Source organism: Hermetia illucens, chromosome 3 (assembly GCF_905115235.1).
Source record: "Hermetia illucens chromosome 3, iHerIll2.2.curated.20191125, whole genome shotgun sequence".
Classification (NCBI taxonomy): Eukaryota; Metazoa; Arthropoda; class Insecta; order Diptera; family Stratiomyidae; genus Hermetia; species Hermetia illucens.
In genome coordinates, this window is record NC_051851.1 from 93,229,710 (window position 1) to 93,246,763 (window position 17,054).

At 38.3% G+C, this 17,054-nt stretch overlaps 1 protein-coding gene across 4 annotated transcripts in view; it reads left to right on the plus strand.

Moving 5' to 3' along the window:
* The window catches only part of LOC119651335 (octopamine receptor beta-2R), a 410,560-nt gene that overhangs the window by 316,459 nt on the left and 77,047 nt on the right, over positions 1-17,054 (plus strand). For all 4 annotated transcript variants that reach the window (XM_038054883.1, XM_038054882.1, XM_038054881.1 and 1 more), the window contains exon 5: positions 9,350-9,428. The gene's annotated coding sequence lies outside the window, so the exon portion shown is untranslated. The remainder of the gene's footprint in view (positions 1-9,349; positions 9,429-17,054) is intronic.

Below are 17,054 nucleotides of genomic sequence, written 5' to 3' on the forward strand. Positions count from 1 at the left end.
CTAATGAATTTTGCGGGTAGTGTCTAATTCAATATGCGTACTATATATGTACATATGTATGTTTTTGCGCACGAAGTAAATCGGAAATATAGGTACGACCAATTTATATACGTGCATATATATGTACAGTACTCGGAAAGAGGCAATTTGTTTGTTTAGGGTGAGGACAATATCTATGGCTGTAATATGTACGTATTTCCTGTAGTTTGGAAAAATATGAAGGATTATGTTGGATTTGTAGCTATATACGGATAGAAAAATGTGCGTTCATACCCGAAGCGCGAGCTTCCGGTATTCCGACTTGTTTAGATCTTAATATTAATTCGAGTGTGTACTTTTAATAACTGGACAGAATTATATATGATTGCCATTTACTCCTTTGTGGCATATAGTGCGCTAACACCACCAACGGGCCATCACTCGCGTTGCTCGTCAGCTCCCCCAGCACTTGTCGAGATGCCTGCACTCCATCTCTGGCACGGCCCACATGTAGGCTATCTTGGGAGAGTGGACTCCACGGCATGGCGTAGCGAGAAAGGCTATTGTCGCCCCTCCTCAGTATGTGACCTATTCACTGCCAATTCCGCCTTTTGATCACATCGCGTAATCTAATTGGCAGTAACATGGCCCGAGCTCAGATTATCATTTATTTCATCTTTGTAAAACGCCTTGGATGATATGAATGTTGATTCTTTGAATGTGGATTGATGGAGAAATGTTTTACTTAAAGAGAGAAAATCGGCAATTACTTAGTTACCAAACCAATAGACCCAATCTGTACCTAAGCGAATTGAGATGGTGTGACTCAGGAGGGTACTCCTCTACCGTGTCACGAAAAAGTTTGTTTTAGTCGTAAGCCTTTCGATGATCCTGTACTAGACATTAACAGTTGGGTTTCCATGTACGATTACAAGCAGCGGAAAAGGCGGAAAGAACATCTCATCACGTCTCTCACTGGTATAAAGGTCCACCTCTTGTGAGTGATTACAAGCCACATACGAATACGGCCTGCTCTCCCTAAAAGAAGCGGAATTATTTTTGCCATCAATATACTCTTAGCCGCGTTCGAGAGAAGAATCCTCCGAAGGATTTTTGGCCCTCTACATGAAAATGGACGATTCCGTAACCTATATCACGACGAAATCTATGAGCGATATCATGATCGACAAGTTGTGGATAAAATCCGGCTCAATAGGTTACGTTGGACGGGTCACTTAATCCATATGGATGAGGACGATGCCGCCTCATCTATGGTATAAAAAGAAGATAAGGAAAATGAGGTAGACACTGCCTGAGATGGAGCGATGGCGCCAGACAGATTTAAGGGATATCGAATTGGTGGACCTGGGCACAAAACCGGGATGTCCGGAGTTCTTTATTAAGGCAGAGCTAGACCGGATGCCGGTTGATGACGATGATCAATGTGCTCAAACGGAGTAATGACCTCGGGTTTGAGAGTCTCCCTGCGGAACTTTTTTGTGTAGATCTTGTTGTCTTTACCAAGTCATAAAATATTAATTAATTATGCTGGGAATTTCATATCTTTCCTATTGAGTTGGCGGAGTATGTCAGGTAAGATCCCTATAAGGAACACCCACCTTAAGTGAGACTAGTGGATGAATATTTACGCGATTCCTATCTTTGCGATGCTAACAGCTAAAATAAACTTGCAACGCATCAACTATCGATAAAACTTGGCTGATTTCGGCTTTAGATTCTCCTGAACTAATCATGAGATGAATTTCGTCGTTATACAGGCCAGATATCGGTGCTTTAGTCACACCATGAACACAACAGGGGAGAAAGATTTGAAGCTTATCGGAAAGTTGTGGAGGAGGTGATTCACTTCGTTGGAAACGCATAGGTGTGATCGACATGTTGTGTGCACTACGATAGCGCCCCAGGTTAACAACAAAGCCTTGACTTTCTTATATAAACTGGTTGACATGTAACACAGAATTGTAGAAATGACGGTTGAAATAGAAAAGTTTGGACATAACACATAACATAACAAAGCTATGTATGACACAACATTTTTGTTTAGCGAGTTTCTCAAATGCAATGTTAAGGTAGTAGTACATTGTGACGCTCGAAATGTGAAGGTTATATCATTATTTCTCCTTTTAACAAGATTTTTAAATTTCAATATGATTTTATTGGAAGCCTAGAATATATAACAACATTTCTTGTTACTTCATTTTGCATTAATCAGTATATGTTTTTAAGATCAAAGTAGACTTCTTGAAAAATATTATTTTTTACGTTAAACTGTTTATAGAACATAGGTTCCACATATCGGCATGGGTGGGTAGAGTCCCTATTGGATCAGGGCCTTGAAGTGTGTTAGAGCACTTCAATCAAGACCGTAACAGTACACTACAGTAGTACACTGTGGGAGGCAATGTGGTCAGTATTGCGCTCTCAGCTCAATTGACTGGCATCCGACGTCAAATCACGATACAAATCCAACCGCCACCAGTGAAATTTGAACCGCGACCTTTTGTATGACCGCCTTGTGCTCTAACCATTCAACTTTCCGGGTGGGTAGAATAAGGGATTCAAATTGCAACTAAATCGTCGTTTTTCGTGTAAAATGCTTTTAAAATTTCTTCGAGTTCTTAATTCATTGGACAGATACTGTAGACGCACCATTGTGAATTTTTTTAGATTTTTTGGCTGGATAGGTTCTGAGATCTGTTTCACTTTTTCTAGCACACCGCGATTTTAATACGTTTTACACAAAACCTTAAAGATGAATTAATTGGAGGGTCATGGTTGCTATATTACGAATGAAAACTTCATTAGTATGTTCCGAATTTGGATACACAATTTCACTCCGATCTTAATATCTACTTCGGCCCAATGGTGAGCACCAATCCCGCGCAAATGGCTTCGAGAAGAAAGAGTCGTGAATAATAAGAAAAACAGTGTCTCAACCTCCCCTAGCTGATATTGTTTCGTAAGTCAATAACTGAAACCTTATATTAATCAGGCTTACCTTGAAAATACCGTGGCTTAGGCAGATAATAGCGGGTACACCTTGAGGGAGCGTAGCCTACAAATGTATTATATGTATATCAATGAATTAATGGACAGATTTTTATATAAAGACTACTTCTGACGGTGGAATCATATGGATATCTGAAGAAAGATGTGCTGACGAAATTGTGTTGGCACATACATACATAAGTACCGACATCAAGCCAAGATGAGAGTCAATAAATTCAACGTCACCATCAACAAAGGACGTGAAATGGGCAGACAAAGTTTAACACTTAACGCAAAACTCGTTGTAAAGAAACGCGTTAGGAAAAAATGTGGCGATTACACGAAAAGAATTTCCAACTTTGCATTGAAATTAGGTCAAATGGTTCATGAAGACAATCTGAGCGTACCGTTCAGCTGTAACAGCTGCGAACAGAAATTTAAAGTCGGTTCGCTAAGAAAGATATGAGGTGATACAGCTTACACGCTTACACAGGACGCCACTGGCATAAATAGGATAGCAATAAAACAGTGCAAGTCTCAGAATAACCATGAAATTACTCCACTACGGGACCATGTCCAGGATTCAAAGTGTTCAGTCGGCGCAAACCGGCAAAACTCTTTGATGGAGCCGTTAAAAATGTATAGAACGACCGATAAATTTCCCTCAATTGCATTTAGGTGTCGGATATTAGCTAGTCCGCTTTATAGAAGGTAATCTCTAGCCTGGTTGAAAAAGGAAATGTGGATAATCTCTATATTTTGAATGGCAGCAAAACATGTGAGCGCTTCAGGGACTAAGCGGTTAGAAGATGTAATTAAAAATCCTCTCACGATTTGCCCCTTACCCATCTAACGCGACTAAAAAGGATAAATATTTACGAGTAAGTTTCAGATGGAGACGGTCTTGATCTAATGGAGCGTTGTCCACATCTTGAATAAGGATGGTTTCTTAAGGGAGATGTTTTGTGTTAGGACGATACGAAAAACGGTTTGTGTGAATAGCGTTGTGCACCAGAATGAAGTGAATAGGAGATATAATAGGGATAAAGAAAATTTTTCCTAATGTACACGGATTCCTTATTAGTGGCGCAGAGTGAGCGTTTTCTGTAGACGGTCGCTGGAAAATGTTATCTCTACATTCTTCGTCAATAACAAATGGAGTGGGACAGTGGAACTATGGGAAGTTTCTCCCAGTCCATCTTAACGTGCGTCAAGCATATTTGCATTTTCTTCAGTCAAATTCACACTTCTGTCATTCAATTTCCCACTTTTGTTTAGCAGCTTCCAACTTTCTTGAACATATAGTTTCGTCGGTAATAAAACCGCACCAGAAACTTGTTTCTATTTAAGAAAAAATTCAAAAATTTCAGAGTGTTTAGAATTTTAATTAATGTAAGACACTATACACGGCTCCAAGCTCGTTTCTTAGAGCGGAAGAAGGCTCACTACAGTTTGAATGGCCATGTGACACCTTAGCATTTCAAGAAATAAGTAGGGTAAACTCCACCCGGAACAACGGTATTACTGCTAAGTGCCCCGCTAAGATAGTAGCTTTGCTTATTAGCCGGGACTTAGAATCTACCGAAGCATTCTTTGCTTGTGTCAAAAAGCAATTAAAAAACTTCAAACTCCTTATGTTTGGGAGACGAAAACTATGCTGCGGAACTATGCCGATCTTTCGGCTACATCCTTTCGCGTTCGTCACGGATTTGCGATTGGATTCTCCACTTTCCAAACGCTTCTCAACAACAGGATCGGCGTTCCCTACTGAATTTTTCTTGACAAGCCTACCGAAGGCAACTGGTCTTCAGTTCGTTGTTGGATTAATTCTTACCGCATGCGGTAGATCCCACATATCATGGGAGCTGTCAGACAGAATATCAACTGCGAAATTCCAGTTTATTATGAGAAACATCATAATAATGTAGTATTACAAACCATCGGGAATTTCCGATACAAACGAGAAGGGAGCTTTGAGCAACTCAGTGCAGAGAGGTTTCCTAAAGAGACATTGTGATTGTGATGGGTGGTTTTAATGCGAAAGTGGGAAACACGGTCTTGAGGATCGCTTGACAATAGCTTGGTGGATTTCTGCACCTATCATCGCCTAGTTGAGTGTGCCATATGTTTGGGTTCCAACTGATCAACAACGTATGTCTAGTCAAACCGACCACATGGCGATTAGCAGTAAATTTAGGAGTTGTCATTTAACAGTCGTTTGTCTTCGCCTGCATATTTCGTCCAGACCTTCCCACAGATCTTCACACAGTGGTGGAGAGCTTCGACCACTAAAGCTCAATACTAGCCTCTTTTTGGACCCATCGGTCACGCCTAAATTGCGTCCTGAATTCTCCTTAGTTGACTACATTAACGCCCTTCGGATCATTTTGGAGTAGTGTTTGGAGTTCAGACCCACGCTTCACCTGTTCTTCATCGATTTCGAGAAGGCTTCCGATAGCGTGAGAGTGTCTAGTGAGAAATAAATAGCTGTTATCAGGGCATCATAAAGCTGTCATTTGTTAGAGTCTGATAATACTCTTTTTTGTTTTATCGCTGCTGTCTTATCCGGAGGGTGTGAAGGATTTTAATACACCATTAAATCTTTCCTAAAAACCCCGACTACACCGATGGCATCCGCTAGCTCTCTCACCGAGTCATGGACCTTGGCCTGGCTCTGGATGTGGATAGGGCCAATCAGAGTTGGATGTAAGATAATTACAATCACCCTTTACATTTGCATTAATGCATAGCGAAGCTTCTGCGCGTTGTGCCTATACTGACAACTATATACAGAACTGTCAGCTCCTTTCGTGCATCGACCCACCTGGAGGTTTTCTTATGGAGGCCTTTTGTAAAAATCTTTCGAATTAGAAAGTTGTAGAATCACTACTGGTTCCTATAAATTTTCCGAACATAATTGTTTGAGATGTTTCTCTAACTCTATAAGAGTTCGAGGAAATGTTTTAAATTGAACTAGGTTAAAGTTTATGGATTCGGAAGGCATATAGAGTCGCCGTGAGAAAATATACGATTGCCATTATCGTGACGGTAAAGAAGTGTACTTGTGGTCGTTGTCCTGCGTTGAAAGGAATTATAGCACACAACATTAAAGTATACTCCCTTTTCATGTTTTAGGAAATAAATACCAGAAGCAGTTACAGCGAGTGACCAAATTTGGTCGAATAGTGGGAACTGTGAACGTCCACGCACACAGTGAGTTACATCGTTCTCCGTGGAATTTAAGAGCACTTTTACGAAACTGGCATACATGCTCTTGAATCTCGCTGGAAGAAGTGTTTTGAATCGACTGGCACCTATTTTGATTAAATAAACAAATTTTTGTAAGCTTTACAGTCGTTTCAGATTTTAGTACCAAAACGGCCATTTCATTTGCAACAACCTAATACATCCGGTTTCGATATCTACATAAATAAAGTTAATAATAGTATATTTCCACTTTTAGAAATTTACCCGGGAATCCCTCTTATGTTCATCCCAGAATTACATGGCATGGGCGTAAGGGATAACATAATGAACAAATTGGTTAAGTTTGAAGAAAATCCAACTATTATTAACAAAGTTATAGGGCCTGAAACTTTGCCATTTTTTGTGAATTTCGTGCACTCTGCAACCTGTATGACGTCATCATCACATATCAGTTACTCAATACCACAACGAAATGAGTTCTTATGATTGGGGCCTCAAGGAATAATTTTGTTTCAGTTTTTTAGTCATTTGTATATAAATATCAATTACTCTAAGTAGACGTGTGTGTATTTAGGCATATAGTATACGCGTGCTAATGAATTTTGCGGGTAGTGTCTAATTCAGATAGATATATTTGTACATTAAAACAGCCGTATTTAATATGCGTACTTTATTAGCATTTTTGTTAATCAAATATAGCCACGTGGGGTATCAAATCAAAGGTTTCGATTAATATTTTTCAAAGCTAGTTTCAATTTTGACGTTTATTTCACAAATGGGGAGAGAGGGGACTGAAAATGGTTATTTCTTTCACGAGCCCATTCTTCAAACCTACTCAACCCGGAAATGTCAAAATAATCACCAAGCTGTGGCGATGCATCGGAGGCGCGAACCTAGGCGCCATCGTGGATTTGCCTCCGCCGCTGTAATAATGGCCGCAGTATCTTCAACAGATGGCCTGACATCGGCTGGAGGACAAATGTCAGGAATGACCTTTTTGTTGCACGAAATAAGGATCACTCTCGCTGTAGTCTCCTCCGCCGGCATTTGTTGCCTTTCAACAAAGTTCATTTTTTAAATTTAGTTAAAATACATGATTATGCTTATGTTTAGTTATAATGTAATATATTTCAAATAGAAAAAATATTTAAATTATACAAAAGGAAAAGTATTTTATTTGTTGGGGGTAGAATTATTCCCTACAAAGCTGCCACTATATGGTACCTAGGCTCCGAAATACCCTTCATACAGACATCTGTTCAAATAAAGTTAATATTAATACTATAATACTACAATTTTTAGTAATTAACTGTTAAACCCCCTTAAGTTCTTCCATAATATAGCGCATGATCCTACCACGTTTGGTCGAAATCATACTAATACTAACAAAGTTATAGTAGATCAAAATTGTCGCTTCCAACATTTTGAATGTCAGCAGCACGCGAAATACCTGAACTGTCCAGCTTCTTATTTTAGGTGAACTTCTTCACATTTACTAATAATATTGAACTCTTGGCCGCATTCGAGAGAAGAATCCTCCGAAGAATTTTCCGATGGACGATTCCGTAGCCTACATAACGGCGAAATCTATGAGCGATACTATGACCGTCAGGTTGTGGATAAAATCCGGCTCAATAGGTTACGGTGGGCGGGTCACTTAATCCGTATGGATGAGGATGATTCCACCCGGAAAGTCTATAAGGGCAATATCTATGGTAGAAAAAGAAGATGAGCCAGACCCTGCCAAAGATGGAGCGATAGCGTAGGTCAGGACGTCAAACAGCTTTTAGGGATGGTGGCCCTCGGCGCAAAACCGGGATATCTGGAGTTCTTGATTAAGGCAGGTCTAGACCGGATACCGGTTGTTGCGCCGTTGATAATGATGATGATTGAACTCCTAATGTATCGTAGGTAATTAACTGTAATTGACAGAGTACTCTGCCGAACAAATTATTTGTGTCAATGGCTGTTGAAAAAGGGTGCGTATTTGAATTATTAATTATTCTGGAAGGGTAACGGCCACATACTCAAAGCTACTCACACAGGGAGACACAAAACCTTTTATACCTGAAGCAACTCTTTCTTTCCGAAATTATTTTTCACAAATTTCCATTTCTTCTGCATTTTTCTGATAGACATGATGTAACTTACTGTATTGGTGAGCGTTCACAGTTCCCACCTTTGCACCAAATTTGGTGTCAATCGCTGCTACGCTCCGAAAAAAAATGTGTGTGACGAACAAACAGACAAATGTTTTCACAAGTCTCTACCTTTGAGTGAGGTAATTGCTTATTAGAGATTGTGGTTGGTACTTTCTACAAATCATCTGTATTTTATACAAAAGTCACAACCTAGGAGTATGACCTGTGAGTTTTTTAAGAACTAAACGCAACCACGAAAAAACATTTGAAGGGTCACATGCCTTGCCATTTTTAAGGTTTGTGCATCCTTTTACGACTAATTTAAGGTGGGGGGGTCCCCATACATGCAAAAGGTGGGTTTTTTCATCAAATATTGTCATGTGGTTTACCAAATTAAAGGTCTAGGTTAGTACTTTTCGAAGCCGGTCTTAGTTTTGACATTTGTTAGAAAGGTGGGTAGTGCGGGAGGTTGAAAGTGATTATTCCTTTAAGGGAGCCATTCTCAGAAACTACCCAAACGAAAAATCTGAAAAAATCAGGAGGCTGGCACTATATAGTGCCTGGGCTCCGAAATACCTTTCATACTGATACCTGTACAAATAAAGTTAATAATAATAGTAGTATATTACTGTAATTTTTAGTAACTGGCAGGCAAAGCCTCCTTAAGTTCATGCTAGCACCACGCAACAATATAGGGTATAACATAGAGCATGATCTTACGCAGTTTGGTGGAAGTCACACTATTACTAAAAAAGTTATAATACGTCAAAGTTGTCGCTTCTTTGCAAATTTAATACTATGAATGTCAATATCATCCGAAAGTGGATATTCTCACATAATATATGCATATATTACGTGCTAAGTACTAAGAAATACACAAAGCCTTACATAACTGAAGCGTCCAGCTTCCGGTTTCCAGACTTGTTAGGTTTTTGGTTAAGAACTGACTAGTGAATTTCATTATCTGGTAATAAATATATATATTAAAAGATATCTCTCTGTTTTCTTTCCAGAAAATTGAATGGCCTAATTAATTTGTTAACGATGGATTTGCGATAATAGCGGTCATGTTTAACTTCCAGCGAATTTAAGGTAAGCAGTTTTTACTAAAGTAGATTTTATCTTTCACCTTTCTATGGATTATTTAAAATAGGTGAAATATGTTTGAGTTCTTCGCCACTTACAAATTTCTATTTTAACGAGGGATAGAATATATGTGAAGTATATCTTTTTGTCTGTGAATAAGTTCTCTATAAATCTCCTCCAACTATCTTTGGTTTTTTACTAAACAGGAGACGCGGGGCGCTGAAATCACAATTGGGATTACTTGAACCTTTCGTAGTCTTCGTGTCTGCTTAATATCACCTGCAAGTGGCCGCAGTTCCAGATTTGTCTTGTCTTGCCCCTTTGTTCCGGTCCAATGGTACGCCCACGTAATATATGAAGCATGCTCGTCCTTCCTTGAGAAGCAGGCCTATTGAATTCAACACTGTGTTCGGTGCCAATAGAACGATCCTACAATAGTTTGACTTGGTCCTTTTCCAATATTCTCTGCAGAGTAAATGGCTTCGACTGGAGTGCTCGGTACTGCTTGATATCCTGCACCCAGATCTTACACGTTGGATGGTTCCTTCTTCGTAATTGTATAACAGAAAACTGAAGTTTTCACTTTTAAAGTTCAAAATAGGTAATTTATTGTCTGCCAGGAGCCTGGTATAGTTGGCTAGAAGATTGGTTCACGTAGAAAAATTCGTGAGGAATAGTGCAAAATTTTCAAACGAAGTACTTCCCCTTCCTCCCTGGGGGATCGTCAACTTTTCGGAAGCTCTATTGTGCATATTGTTGTTTGCGCGACCTACACTCATCCGTCTGTTAACAGATTGTAAATAGTGTTACTCCACTCTATGGTTCAATGTACATTTCAACAATGTACTATATATGTTTAGTTAACCACCCGCATTTGCTTTCATAAAAAAGATAGGATAACGAATTCAATGCCAAACAAAGTCATCACAGGCCTAGAGTAGCCTTGGTAGATTCCACTCCTGACTAATTTTGATGCTTGTGAGGATTGTGATAGCTTTGTGGTCCAGTTCTTGATTACTGTTCTCAGCAGAAACCCGACATACGAGTCGATTTTGCAGTAAAATATGATATAGAGTCGGAGACTGATTTATAATCCATGTAGGCTGAAGGGTCAACGCTACCAGCCAATGGAGAACTGCGCTTTTGAACGGGATAAAGGCTGAAGGAAAAGAAGAAGAAGTAGGCTGACGAAATATTTCGGTTTTGGTGAACAGCCTGCTTTACGTCTATTGGATTGAACTTAAGCTATTCTTTGCAGCCTCCTCAACTATGAGTTTATGAATATCATCATGTTTTGAGATATTCGCGTATAACCAAATTTAGGTTAGCAATTATCATCTTGAACCACTTTAGCCAGGAGTTGTGGGTCTTATCAGCTCCTAACGGCCTTTCCAAGGACCGTTTCAGCGTCAATTTCAGTTATGTCGGGGATGATCATTTTGGGAAGAGCCTCTCATGAACTCATTGTTGGCATTAGTTCCTAACGCTTCTCCGAAAGTCTTCCGCCTTATTTAGATTGAGGTGACTTTTGATCTGAGTTGGTGAGGTTTTTATAAAATCCTTTTGGAAGAACAAGGTATTATTAATCCTTCGCTGAAAGCTGCTTTGATACCTGCTGTTATGATTAGAGCATTCGGCAAGCTTTTCTTTTCGTATCTCCAGGATTTCAGTGATTGCATATCACAGGAGAGATAGCAGTTTCCAATGATATTCGGGTTAGTAATCCGGTGCGGATTAATCACCGCACCTCTTCTGTGCAGTTTATTTCAGCGGTTCCTTTCTAAATAACTCACTTACCTTTGGAGGCAACCATGGGGCAGTGCAAATGGCCTGCTTAGTAAAATTGCGAAACTTTGATCCTCTAGAACTTTGTTAGTAAAAGTTGGATTTCATTCAGACTTCGCAAGGTTATGCCTTATATCATTATTCTTTATACAATGCATTTGTAGAGTGAACTTAAGGGGGTTTTCGGAAAAATAATTTTTTTTTTCAGATTTTTTCGTTGGATAGGTTCTGAGAACGGAGCTTGCTTTACTTTTTCGGGCACGCATTTGAGCTCTTACTTCCCCACGTTTTACCCAGTACTAGAAATTAGTACAGTTTCTAATGCTAATTGAGCCCTTTCATTTGATACCCCACATGACTATATTCGGTGAAAAAAATTTGTTTCTCACAGAATCTTAAAAAGAAGAAAATTTGATGGACTTTTCCTCCCAGAGACAGTTCAACTCTCCGAAGAAGTGAAATACGTGGAAGTTATTCTAGATAAAATATTTCTTTAGAACAAACATGTAGCGGTAAAAATAAAATGAACTCTCACAGCCTAGGGGCTGTACAAACGGACCTTCGCCTCGACATGGGACATGGGGTGTACGTTCACTAGGACGATGTTCGCTTATGCTTCCATAGTGTGATGAGATTCCTGGTGCTATGAGCACAACATCCGGCGCAGCTATAAATGTATTGCTCAATTTGCAGCCCCTGGATGTTTTTATTCAAAGCACTGCAATGAGAGTAGCTCAACGGCAAATTTGTTTGGATCTAAGGGGGAAAGAAAAGTTACTAGAAAAACTGTATCCAGTTCTTACAATGTTTTTTGATTACCGGATCGCCATTCATCTGTTTGGTAAAAGATATGAAATTATCCTAAAACGTTAAGAAAACCGGGAAGTCTCAGAGGCATCGCATCGCCATTTGCAGGCGTCAGATGCATTTTGACAGATTGTTCGAATCAAGGTTATTTTCTTATGAGAAAGTATTAGACAAAATTTATTTGAAACTTCCAAAAATTTGTTACACGTTTACTTGTGTTCGTTCGGTCCAATTAAATTCAAGCGGATTGAAATTTATGCACCTCTAGATTTCTTTCGCATTTGTACTCCTTAATTGAAAAGATATTTTGGACTTAATCAATAGCCGCACCTGTTTTGAAGTAGCAAATTCTAGTATATTTCCTGGTTCGAGTTAAGCTTCTAAAGAAAAGAAGAGTGATTGGAATCGAGGTAGTTCTAGAAAATTCGGGCAGCAAATGTTTACTAGTTAGGGTCGTAAAGGACCGTATTTCCAGGGACAACGGAAACAAAGTGAATTTTTTGGTCAATAGGGAAGGAATGCACATGAAATTTTATTTTGCACGGTGAAATAGGAGGAACTAAAAAAAATCATAGGAATAAGGCATGGAGTTAATATACTGTGAGCGTCAAAAATAAGTAAACACTTAATTTTTTCGTATTTAAGCTTTAATTTCATAGCAGTTACTGATAAAAATTAACATGCTTCATCACCGGTTAAAAGTATTATATAATAGAAGTTTAAATCTGAAAAAAGTTAAACAAAACAAAATACCGTTTCAAAAAATTATTAATGCTTCAAAATACTGCTGATTTTACGCGTCAAAAGAAAGTATACAGAATTTACTTCTCTAAGAAATAATATCCAATAATTAATTAGAAATAATTTTTAATATTTAGTTTGTTTTCCATGTGACTTTAGAACAGCATTCAGTCTTTTAGGCATTGATTTGACAAGATTTTTTGTAATATCTGGAGAAATGTTGTTCCATTCTTCGATTAAAGCCCTTTTTAGGTCGTCCTTGTTGGAAATGCTTCTTTGTCTGATTTTCCTGTCAAGGTGCTCCCACAAATGCTCGATAGGATTAAGGTCTGGGGACTGCGGTGGGTGATCAAGGGTTTTTGGCGTTCGGTATAACAACCATTCCTTAACAATGTGGGACGTATGTTTCGGATCGTTATCGTGCTGAAAGATCCAGTTTCCCGACAGCCCCAATTTGTCAGCACTAGAAGTGATATTGCCCCTCAGTATATTTAAATAGTCTATTTTAGTCATTTTAGACTCGATGAAAACTAGATTTCCAACTCCGGATGCCGCCATACATCCCCAGACCATAACTGAGCCTCCACCGTGCTTTATGGTGCTTGTAACGCACTTGTCGAGAAATGCTTCATTTTTCGCTCGCCATATTTTTGGTGGCTTTTTCGCCCCAAATATTTCAAATTTACTCTCATCGGAGTATAAAATGTTTTCCCAAAAGTTTGGAGCCTCATTTTGGTACTTTCTGGCAAATTTTATACGCTTCTTTTGATTCGCTTTAGAAATATAGGGTTTCTTACGTGGCACTCTGCCATGTAGACCATTTTTGTGGAGCGCTCTTCGAATTGTGCTTGCACTCACTGATTTGCCTGAAGTCTCAGCTATTTCCTTTGATATGTTTACTGCACTTGAAACTGGATTATTCCTTACTTCTCGTACAATTGTCCGCACTTCGGAGTCAGTAAGCTTCTTAGGTCGCCCAGACCGCAGTAAATTTTCAATAGTATGACGAGTCGTATATTTATCTATAATTTTTTTTATCGTACAATGATTCCTTCTAACGATTTTTCCAATTTCACGCAAAGATTTCTTTTCTTTACGTAAATCTCAAATTATTTTTCGTGTTTCGTTTGTGGTTTGCTTACCCATTATCTTAAATGTTATACTTTTGCACTTATTCAAACAGAAACAAAGAAAATCTACGAAAAATATTAGTGCACTATATTTGCTTACTTCATTTATAAACAGTTTCAAAGAAATTTGTGTGATTCCCGGAAATAATTAAAAACAAAACGAGAAGTGTTGCCACTGTATACTTTCTTTTGACGCGTAAATTCATGAGTATTTTAAGACAAGATGAATTATTTTTGAAAATGTTTTGTTTTGTTTAAGTGTTTGTGCTGACATAAACTTCTATTATATGAGCCTTTCAAGCTATGATAAAACATTTTAATTTCTATCAATAAACATTGTGCAATAAAAGTTTAAATACAAAAAAGATGGGTGTTTACTTATTTTTGACGCTCACAGTATTTGTAAAGGTGAGTCAAATTAACCTGTAGTTTGCCTCTGAAAGGAAATGGCAAACTGAATTTATTTCGGTCCTATAATCGGAAGACCAAATTTTGGGCCAAAATAAGCAATTAGGCAGCTCGACGGTTTGGAGACCTTGCTGTGGGTGGCATTTGTAATGATCATAGGAGTTAACTCGGATGTTCACTTTGCAATTTCCAGCTCTCATGATCAGTATAAAAACTTGAAACTTATTTTAGTACTTTTAGTTAAGAGATTAAGTCATTTGAACCTTAGGCTCTTGGAGGAGAACCAGTCAATGCTGGCCACAATGCAGTAGAAAGTACCAACCCAAACAGAATCTTTAACTAAGGGATGAATCACTGTAGAGCCTAACCAACCCAACCAATTACCCCTGTACATTCATATTTTCAAGAAACTTGATGCAAGAAAGCCAATTTCAACCACTTCAAAGAGTAGTTTCAGAAATTTAATATAAACCAGTACCGGGGTGATCTGTATAAGGTCGACACTGATATAAGGTAGCTAGGTAGCATATTTCAAACCATCCATGTCATATAATATTCAAACTGATACCTCATTATAAATTTCTGCATGAGAAGCTCAATTTTCTGAATAGTGTAACTTAAATCTCATCAATATCCATATAACGAGCTGTTTTAATTGACACTTACCCGTTATATAGTACTTTCCCTTTCGTTCTTATCAAGCCAAAGCACAACGGCTAAAGTGTAATGGGAGTTGCATCAAGTGGTAGTAAATTACCTGCGGCTACATCCTTGCTCGAAATAATATCCATATACAATGCCCAACACCATTTTGGAAATTTTCAAAATATAGATTTATGTGATGTGGTCTCTTATATGAAGGATGGAAATAAGCTCTGACACCAGATGCTGTCGTGCAATATCGAACACTACTCCCTCAACAAAATATTTAATTGGAGGCGTTAAATTATCCTTATTAATTTCGGTGTTGGGTTTTCCCCAAACTGATTATCGTTCATCAGAGCGAAAACATTAAATTCATTTATATCAGGAGCAATTCCTCATTCTGTTAAAGTCGTCATCTTTATGCAAAGAACTAAATCCAATGATTTGTATTCATCAGATGGCATAACCGCTCCTAAAACTACACGCTCTACAGATATCTATGGGAATATTTCCGATGCAGATCTCTACCAAAAGCTTGCTTTTATTATATCTTTATGTTAAGTAGTTTTTCAAACCCTTTTAGTACGAAATTTAAGGAGATGATTCTTGGCCGTTCCGATATCAGAAAGCGATTATCATCCAACGAACAAATTTCTGCACTTAATGCGCATATTTTCTTATTCATGCCAGTATTTTAACAGGAAAGAATGTGAAACGTCAAAAGGCTATGCAAGTGCCAATAGCTGCAGGGGGTAATTTATTTTCATTACTTTGTTATTTTCAATCTAAAACACGAAAGGTTAGGAAACTATTCATTTTCTTTTATAAAAAATTATACTTTTACTTTTAGCTCGCTCTATAAGTCTATATGTGGGAAATGGTGATATACTGAAAACTCCTTTTCGTTGGTAAATAGCAAGGTAAAGATCCCAAGCTACTCGATACCGCAAGAGTCCATCTATGCTGAATCTGGCGAAACGTTAACATATGAACTTTACATTGCGAAAGACCCACACATTAGGTCTAATTTTTGTGTTTTCTTCAGTACAAGAATGAGCGATTCAAAAACCCATCAACGTGTCTTTGAAATTGTTTCGTCAAAATGACAAACAAGTCGAAAACGAAAAGCTGTAAGGAATCGAGGGTGCGCCGATGTTCGATTTCTAATTAGACACAAATTCTATTTAGTATTACTTTTCATGGCTTGACCGACAAATTTGTTTTGAAGATATTTATCTAGGACTGGGATAAAATTATTTTTGGAATAGGCTACACTCCCATTTAATTCATTCCAATTACAGATCATGGATTATGGCCCTAAATCCATAATCTTTTATAAGGATATCAGTTTAGAGTTAGAGCAATAATTGCTCTTGGATACGAACTCAAGCAAATGGTGTATCGTTTTCAACGTATTTCCCATTCAGCAAACGTCGAACGCCAAGAATCCACTTTTTCTTCAATGTTGCCTTGAGTGAGTTTGCGTCTCCGCAAAACCGTGTCCATGATCATCGCTGAGTCGATCTGTGAGACAAAACCTTATTAAAATCGGTTCACTGTCTCCCTGTCTGTCACACTTTATGGTATATCGCAGAAACGGTTACTCCTATTGATACGAAATTTGGTAGAAACGTGGAACCTGTGAATCCCATTGCATGCAGGGAGTATAATAGCTCTAAAAGAGGGGTGAACATTTTTTTTCCACAGAATATAGCCGTGTACTGTACAACTGAAAGGCCTCCATTAGTACTTCATGAAACTGATATTAGTTTTGACATTGGTTTCAAAGAGGAGGAATGCGGGGGTCAGAAAAGAGTCAGTGAGTTCAACTACCCAACCTAACTATCTGAAAAAAAGTTGATGGAAATCGCACTATCACTAACAGAGCTATTAAAGCTCAAAGTTTTCACTTTTGAGAAAATTCATTACATTCTAAGTGTTTGAATGTCAGTATCAAACTGAACACAAATGCTAAGTACAAATGGGATAAATGACCACCTAAATATGCATATATAAATAGTACACAAAACCTGTTATGCCTGAAGCTTTCGGTTTCCTGACTGGTTTTGCTTTTCTTTAAAAGTTTCGGGGATTCTCTGAAGTACAGTAAAATCCC